Genomic DNA, 8,958 nt, shown 5'->3' on the forward strand with positions numbered 1-8,958 from the left:
CAAGTCGTAAATTTCACTTCATATCGCGTGGAAAAGAAACTCATCGATTAAATGAAGAAACAAGAAAATACAGCTAACACTTAAACTAACTGTACGGAAAATACTTGACCAAGAACACTTCAAGATCTAAAACAATCACCTGAGATCTCATACACTGTATACACTATCACTACACACTCTCTCTCTCTCTCTCTCTCTCTCTGACGTGCGTTACGATAATCAAGTTATCCTCTTCAGAGATAACTTGGTCAGATAGTGTGATTGTGTTAGTGTAGTGGTGATGTAAACAGTCAACAGTCTAATCGCGAGTGCTGATGTAAACAGTGTGTTCAGTATGAACATCACCAGTAATTCCAGCTTAGTACTCAATGAGGGCAGCTAATGAACGGACTATAGTTCCCAAAGAAGGCAGATACTAAAAGAAAACCACTCTTGTTAGTGGAGGAAATTATGGAAAGTACTTTTCGAACTATAATCTTGAGCAGATGTATTGACAGTTTAATTTTAAATTCTATACCATGCAGAAATTTTTTTGTGGGTAAATATAGACAAATTATTCTTTTTAGTTCGTCAATAATAACATAAATATATCATTTTTATCATTAAATTATTAATTATTTTGTCAAAATAGTATGTACTTTTCGAAATATCAATATATAGAAAAAGGAAATGGCCTTGGTCAATGAAGATCCTTGGAAATTGCGGCATTTTGGCTTTAGCTTGTTCTTTCCAAATTTCAAAATCTTCGTTGATTGAACACATTGACCTTATCGGAATTTTTTAGGGAAAGCAGTTGGTGGTTACTTCAGATTCCAAGCTCTGATGATATTAATCAGCTTTAATGAGCTAGGAAAAATTTAGAAAAAAATTCAAAGAAGAATATTGATTTGTAACATTTAAATTCATATATGTGAAGAGTGTCCTATATTTATTAAAGACAAAATTGTTCATAGTCCAGTCATTTTAGGTTTTATCTTCGGAAAAACTCCTAGTGTGCTGAATTTTTATATACAGCTTCATTACAGTGTTGTGAGGTAGATGTGGATAATCGACATCAAAATCGTGCCAACTAAAAAAGTTATAAAGGTCAAAAGGTCACGAAATTCAGTTTTTCGCAAATATCTCACGATCTATCACTCATATATCAATAGCGGTTATAATAAAACTTTTTCCCAGTAGAATTATCTACAGAAAATGTCTGTTGAATGTTTTAGTAAAATCAACCCTTTTCGGAGTAGAGCACTGAGAATACTGAAAGTTTAGTGTCGCTATTGGTGATGGTAATTTCGAATTTTTAAATACTGTCAATTTCGTAATTGTAGATAGTAATTGTTGTAAAAATTGTACAAATTGCGTATTGCGATTGTTTTGTGAAGAAGAAGAAAGTGAAGTGATTGATAGAAAAAAAGGACAAAATATTCCAACAAGAAAAATATTTATCGAGTATTTTATAAAATACAAACCTGGCTAGGAAGAGAAATCGATTAAGAACAGCGGGAGTTAAAAAATAATAAACTACAGCTAATAACGACTTTATTACCACCAGTACCTGATGATCTACTGAACATAATCTTGTGTAATTGTATGTGGATGCAAAAAAATTGGATTGTGGTGCTTAAAAGTTTATGGACATATCCGTGATTAAACGCAGAGTCAACAAATGATGGAAATGATGAAGATGTAGATGTAGAAATTAGTGCACACGACGGTTTGTCGAGAAACTGAAGATGTCGACAATGAATAAAAAAATATATATAATGCGTCTTGCACTCTACTTCATATGTGGTGAGGAAACTAGTACATCGTCATGATATAATCGCTTTTTCAGCGCTTCACTTCAAATACGGTTGATTTTACAGAAAAATTCAAGAGACTTTTTTGTAGATAATTTCAATAGGAACAATTTTTATAATAACCGCTATTGACCTACGAGCAATGTATCGGGAGATAATTGCAAAAAACTGATTTTCGTGGACTTTTCTAACTGGCTTAATATCGATGTCGATTTTTCAAATTTTCGTTACAACAATTCAATAAAAATGTATACAAAAATTCAACTCACTAGGAATTTTTCCGAAGATAAAACCTAAAATCACTGGACTATCAGTGGACAAACCCTGATATTAGAATTTTTTCGACGATAGATATCGTTTCCAAAAAAATTTTGTAGTAGCTAACTAGGGGTGCGTTTATGTTATACCTGCGATAAATGATAAGGGTAGTAATGAGAGCAAGGGCTCTGCGAAATTCGTTTCTATGATATGCCATATAGTGAAACTTCGATATAGCGACGACCTCTGCTATGTAGTACACGTGAAGCCAGAGATTGATCAAACCAATCGATTTAAAATGATTTAATATGGAAAAGAAATACTTTAGATTCATATGCAGTTAAAAATCGCAAAATCTCTGCGCACACAAGAAAGAGAACAGGGTTGAAAACCAAGACCAATTCTATCCGAAGAACAAACCTATTGTGGTAATTTTTATTTTTTTGGTCCCAAAAAGGGGGCTTAGCGAATATTTTACTGATTAAACACTTGATATAGAAGCAAAGAAAGTAGATTAAGCAATTAGCAACGCTGTTATCGTTGCTCGGCTGCCAAGCATGTCCAACGCGTCGCACAATGGGACCGAATGACCTTACCTACATCACTGATTTCCAGGTGCTCAATTTTTAGTTCAGATCCCATCTTCGTCAAAAAACGATTCGAATTCTCCAGTAGCTTCTTAAGTAGATATACGAGACATTTCCTGATCTTAAAAGTCTTGTGATCGTTATACCCACTTTCTTGTGGGTGCACTTGCAATTATTGAAAAAACGTCCGGCAGTATTGTCATTATTTGAAGATCCATGACTGGCTTATCTTTTGTAGTCCTCAATTTGTAGGCTTTTACTGATTATTTTCAGTTAGTTGACAATATTTATTCAATTATAAATTGTTTCTTATTTATTACATCCTGTTTTAATTAACCTCAACTTTTTATCTGGTCCTGATAGTCTATTAGCGTCTGTTCTTGCAAAACCATCGTTTTATCTATTTAATCTCTTGTTGAAATCTGGTGAATTTCCGGCAATCGGATGGAAACTTGAAGAAATAGTATATTGTCATTTAGAATGATAGCCCCATCACTACTACATCCAAGTTTTCGAAGATACTCCACTTCACGACGTTGGTTGATGTTTTATCCTTGGTAAATTCTTTAGAAACCTTGGTTTCATACTAAGAAACTTATTTTATCGAGTTAAAATCATATCTTTACTTTTTACTGCACTCGTTTTTCCAAAAATAGAATTGTATGGGGTTTAAGCAACCAAATTCATATCAACAAATAAATGATAAGTCAAATGTATGGAAATCAAGTCTGACATTATTTATCTATCACAAGGAACATCTAAAAAGTAGAAGAAGTCTTGGGAATGCCCAGTTTGCAGTGGAGCATGGTTAGCGGGGTAGAGCTTTCCCTTCAACCCCAATAATAAAAAACACTTCAAAATGCACTTCAACCTAAACGATCTAGTGATATTGAACTGTGGGGTGGTTAGGTTGGGTAAATAAATGGAGTCGCCTAAATCAAAAGGAATAAACTTTATATTAATTAATTAATTCAATAAATGAACGTTTATTAGGGAACAAATATCATTAATGAATAGTACATACTATGTGTTAGTTTTGTTTTGCGAGAATTTTTTGTTAGAATGAAGGATGTTGGGAAGAAACTTGAGTTATATATATATGTATAACATGGAATGGAAGTGGCAAAATGTTGTCGAGATTAGGTCGTGTCACTGGTGTAACGCCACGAGGCTCCTTCTAAGTAGAAAATAAGGAAATTTGAATCGAATAAGAATGTATATTTAGTACAAAAAAAAGCGAGATAGCTCAAAATTATATGATCTTCCCCACCGGTCGTCCACGCCTAAAAGTTTATATGTGTAAAAATTTAAGAGTATTTTTATATTTATATTGGTGTAAATCAAAATTTGGTATTGACAAAATTATTGTAGAAATTTTAGGTTGATACAATTAATAAAAAATAAGCTTTAGGGATTTTTAAATGAATTTGTATATAAAAATTTATATAATATATATAGATCGGTTGGTCGAGTGGTGGGGATAAGATTGGTATATTATTGCGTTTGATAGGACGCGTGGCGACGTATACTATACTATATACGTACAAAGTACTCATAGTTGTGCGTTAAGCACTTTTCCTACGTTGCTTTTTGTTTATTTAGCGTGTGCCCGTAATACATGTTACATTAGACAATTTTACTATTTGGTGTACAGCAATTGTTTCGGTCCCCTCAAGGCGCATCACCGCCTATGGGATAGCCGAGATGTTGTGACTGTGTTTTCATTGAGCAGTATAATAAATATATACATTTATTTGGAAACAAATGTCTTTTATTTACCTACAATACTCCTTTGCTTTCATCCTCTATTTATTTTACAAATAAAGGGTTGCTACTTAACCTTTTCACTGATAATACTATTTTCTTTTATGGGTTTATGGCAGATAAGCATTTGATCGAGTTCAGTTAGAGGATGTTGTACATTTACTCTACGACAGACCTCATACCTTAATCAAAGTCATAGAGAATCTATACAGCGCGAACAAAATCCAGGCCAAGATCGATGGAGAACCAATCTCTGTGGAAAGAGGAATACGTCACTGAGCCCAATCCTTTTCAACATAATTATGGATGAAATAATAAAGCAAGTACGCAGATTGAACGGTTACAAAATGGGTGACCGCAATATTACAACTATGTGCTATGTACGATGCTGTGCTGGCTGTAGAAAACGAAAACGACCTCCAAAGCTGCTATATCGCTTTAATCTCTAATCTCTAATCTTCTGCCTCCAAAACAAAAAGCCTGACAAAAATACCTCGTAGATGCAAGCTAAGCTGGTCGTAGACGACAAAATAATCCGACAAGAAATGAAATTCAAATATCTGGGTATAAAACTATCCGGATATGGTGATATTGAGACAGAGGAAGGCAGCAAACAATAAAAGCAGCAACAGCAGCTAGATGTCTGAACGATACTATATGGAAAAGCAAATAGTATTAAGGCCAAGTCAGGAAGCTACAAAACTGTAATCAGACGTACACAATAGAAACTCGGCCTGATACAGCAAAAACAAACATAATGCAAAAATGCAGAGTGGAAAATATTAACGAACGGGTACTGAGCAGAAAGCGCGAATGGAACGAACACACAAGTAGAATGAGCGAGGAAAGAATAGTCAGGATAGCACCTAACCACTGGGAGAAGAAGTATGAGAAGGCCACGAAAAAGATGGAGTGATAATCTACCATCAATTGAGGCAATATGCATGCTGCGAAGAATGAACAGGTAATCTGTCTAAAATGGAATAGGAAGAAGAAGAAGAAGAAGGGTTTATGGACTTATTTTAGTCAATGACAGCAGTCAGATGTTGAAGTTCTTGTTATTCTTCTAGACTTACTAAAATGGAGCAAAGCCGGGTAAGCTTCACTGGCTTGAGTATAGGAGGGCAACCAAGTGAAAAGGTTAAGTTTTGAAATGGAATGTACTGCGGATCACCTATCAATTCGATGTTTTGACTGTTCAAAAACGTTTTCGTTTGAACTGATGTGTGAGAGCTCGCATTGTCGTGTGATTGGTTTCCCTGATTTTTTCAAACACTTCTAGGAGAAAATACTGGTGTACTATACAGAATTGACCATTCAACGTTTCTCTAATGAAACGTTGTCCAGTTATTTAGAAGAAACAAGCGACCATTTGCATTGTGCGCAAACAACTTTTGTTGGAGTTAGCACATACAGTCAATTGTTGTTTCCACGATCCATGATTCGTCACCTAACACAATCATATAGACGTCTTTTGAAGCACCGCGATATTTTTTTTGCACCAATCGACACAAGCTTTGTTTGAGCAATAGTCAAATTATGCGGTATCCAAGGCACAGTATAGAGAAAGAGGTAAATGCTTCATTGTCGAAAAAATGGTACAATTTCTAGACGAAAACCTGTAACTAAAAAACAAACATAAATATAACTAAATACAGATACAAATAAAATAAAATTTCAAAATACAGAAGAAAACCACAATTAGTAACAAAGTTGTAGGTAATAGTAATATGTAATAATTAATATAAACCCATAGCAAAAATTGAACCAGTATACCCGGAATTCAATATTTTATTAGAATAGAAGTCGTTCATAGAATAGAAAGCATTTTCCACTAAATATTCCCTCAAATTATTGCGGAATGCGGGAAAAGATTCAATTGGCAAGTGATTGTGCATTTTTTTGCATTGTAAATTATTGAGCCTTCAACTGATTCTGAACGTAGATGACCGAATTAGAAAAACGGAGTCAAATATTGATAAGGAAGAAAGAGTCAGAATTTTTAATCTTTTAAAAAAGTCCCTGCATTGAGCCCTTCTGTTTAGTCTGAGAAAATATCTAACAGCTCTTTTTTCTGGTTTGAAGATCAAATTGAGTCACACCACAAGTAAACCAGAAGGGATGTGCATATCGGAGATGTGAGTCAATAAAGGCATAATAAACTGTTAAGGGGGTGGATAAGCTCAGTTCTCAGGAAACTGATCTCAGTGCAAAACAGGAGGAACTTAATTATAGTGATATGGTCCTATGAAGTCAGCCTAGTACAGAGCCTTGAGGCACTCCATATTCTATTGGCTTGCAAGAAGACGTCGTTAGATCAACTATTAAAAGCTGACTTTTGTTGGTAAGGTATGACTTGAACCATGCGAGAGGTGTTCCTTTCGCAATATTATGATTAACAAAATCGAAAGCCTGAATCACAAAAAATTATTGCAGTGAAGTGATGGCTATTTAGGCTAAAGTAGACATTCCTTAGGGGGAATAAAATAGCATCATTTGTGCATATGTTACTTAAAAAGCCAAATTGATTGATGGGTAGTATTTTAGATTTGAAAAGAAATTATAAAAGCCTCTTTTTGGCCAATCTTTCTATGATTTTACATAACGTGGTGAGAAGTGCATTTGGGTGGTAATTCGATGCTTGATTTTTATCTCCTCCTTTATGCAGTGGTATAATTACAGCCATTTTAAGGCAATTGGGAAAAGTGCCATTTTGAAATGAAACGTTAATTAAAGTGATAATAGCTATTTGTATGCCAAGGACAAAAAGTGCGAGCAGCAAACGAGTCCAACAAAGTATTACTTCAGCCGCGGTGATCACAACATTTTTTATACGACGATGTAACATGAATTCAATTATATTTTGATTAAAGTTTTTGATTTTTTTTAAAAGTACCCTTCGTTTTGTCTCTTCAGAAAATTGATGAGTTTTGGATATTTGTTGATGTGAACGTTTTGTTTCATTGCGAGAGTACTTTTAATCATCGAGAATGTAGACCATAAAGTAGACATTTTCCAGATTTTAGATTTTTCTGGAAAAAAAGCGAGCACTACATTTTCTGTTGGGTTTGTCGCCTTTTTCTGGTGACACCACTTCAAAAACGGCACGTACTGTTTTTTGTACTTTGCACGAGATTTATCCGGCAACGAATTAAGAACGGCCGTATTGCTTTCTTCGGTGAAATCAGGTGGCGTGGATTCGAGTATTTACTCTTCATCGATGATGTTTTCTTTTTCATCATTGTTATTCACTAATTTAGACAAAAATTCGGATAAAACAAATAATTTCAGATAATTAGAAATTAGGTTATCCAAAATCATCAAGGTGAAACTTTCAACTGTCAACATTGAAGTGGCTACAGTCACTACAGAGCGTCCCGAAAGTGTTTTGCAGTACGGAACTGTCACTTTCACTATATGGAACACTCAAAACGCAACTTTTCGTTTGTAAATGAATAGAGAACGAACAACTTTTAGATGGCGTCGTCTAAAAGAACATTTTAAATTTAAGTCCATCAATTCCAGTAACAGTTTGATGTAACAAGTATTCATTCCCTGATAGTAGTTACCTAAATGAGTAGATTCAGAATTCAATAAACCACCTTTAACAAAATCTTTTGAACAATCTATGTGCACTATGACCAGTTCGCGCCCCTATCCTTTGATTTCTTCTCCATACAACAATATCGTTTCTTTCTATAGAAATAGACTTTCTGTAATGCATTTTCCAGCGGAAATCTATTTTATTTAGATATTTCCATTGTATGCTTTGACTCGGTTTAAGGTAAACCGTGACAACAACTTTGTCCCCTGTCGGAAATTATTAAGACGAATTAAAGAAGGGTTGGGGTTACCAGGCAAGTATTAGAAAGCAAACCTCGGACTCCCTTGGACCTTCCAAAAATACCATACATCATCAGTTGATATCGTTAGGTAAGATCTATAAAAGTTGTCGAGTAGAGATTGTAAACAGCACCTCGCCCTACAGGAAGATGTAGTTAGATAGAGGTCACGAAAAGAGTTCGATTCGAGTCTTCGAAGTCATTCCAGATAGTCGAGCCATCAATGTCGAACTATGTGGATAACTGATATATATCCAAGTTTAGTTAACCGAAAGGGGGTTGTAGCACAAGGTATGGTTTTGGTTATGGTTTTGGGTTAAAACCATATTTGAGTATTGAGGCTTCCTTCTTGTATGATTATTTGATAAACAAAATATTATTATTAATGACATATTCTCTGTATTTTAAAATTTTAAACTTCATTTGGAGTCAATTGTCATTTACTCAATGGATGGCTGGATATAAAATACGCATTGCATGATATACTACAATCGTTTCGATAAAAAATGCTAATGGAAGCTATTAATCATAAATCTATATAAAAAAGACATTTTTACACTATTTTGTAAATTTATAAATAATTTTTTACTGCTCCATCTCTACGGTAAAGTTGAATAACGTTTGATGTAATTCCAGAACTGAAATCAAAGTTATGATATTGAGTTTATATGCATTCAATATTAATTCCAAATTTTTTTAGCAATTTTCATTGTA

This window comes from Diorhabda carinulata, chromosome 1 (genome assembly GCF_026250575.1).
Source record: "Diorhabda carinulata isolate Delta chromosome 1, icDioCari1.1, whole genome shotgun sequence".
NCBI lineage: Eukaryota > Metazoa > Arthropoda > Insecta > Coleoptera > Chrysomelidae > Diorhabda > Diorhabda carinulata.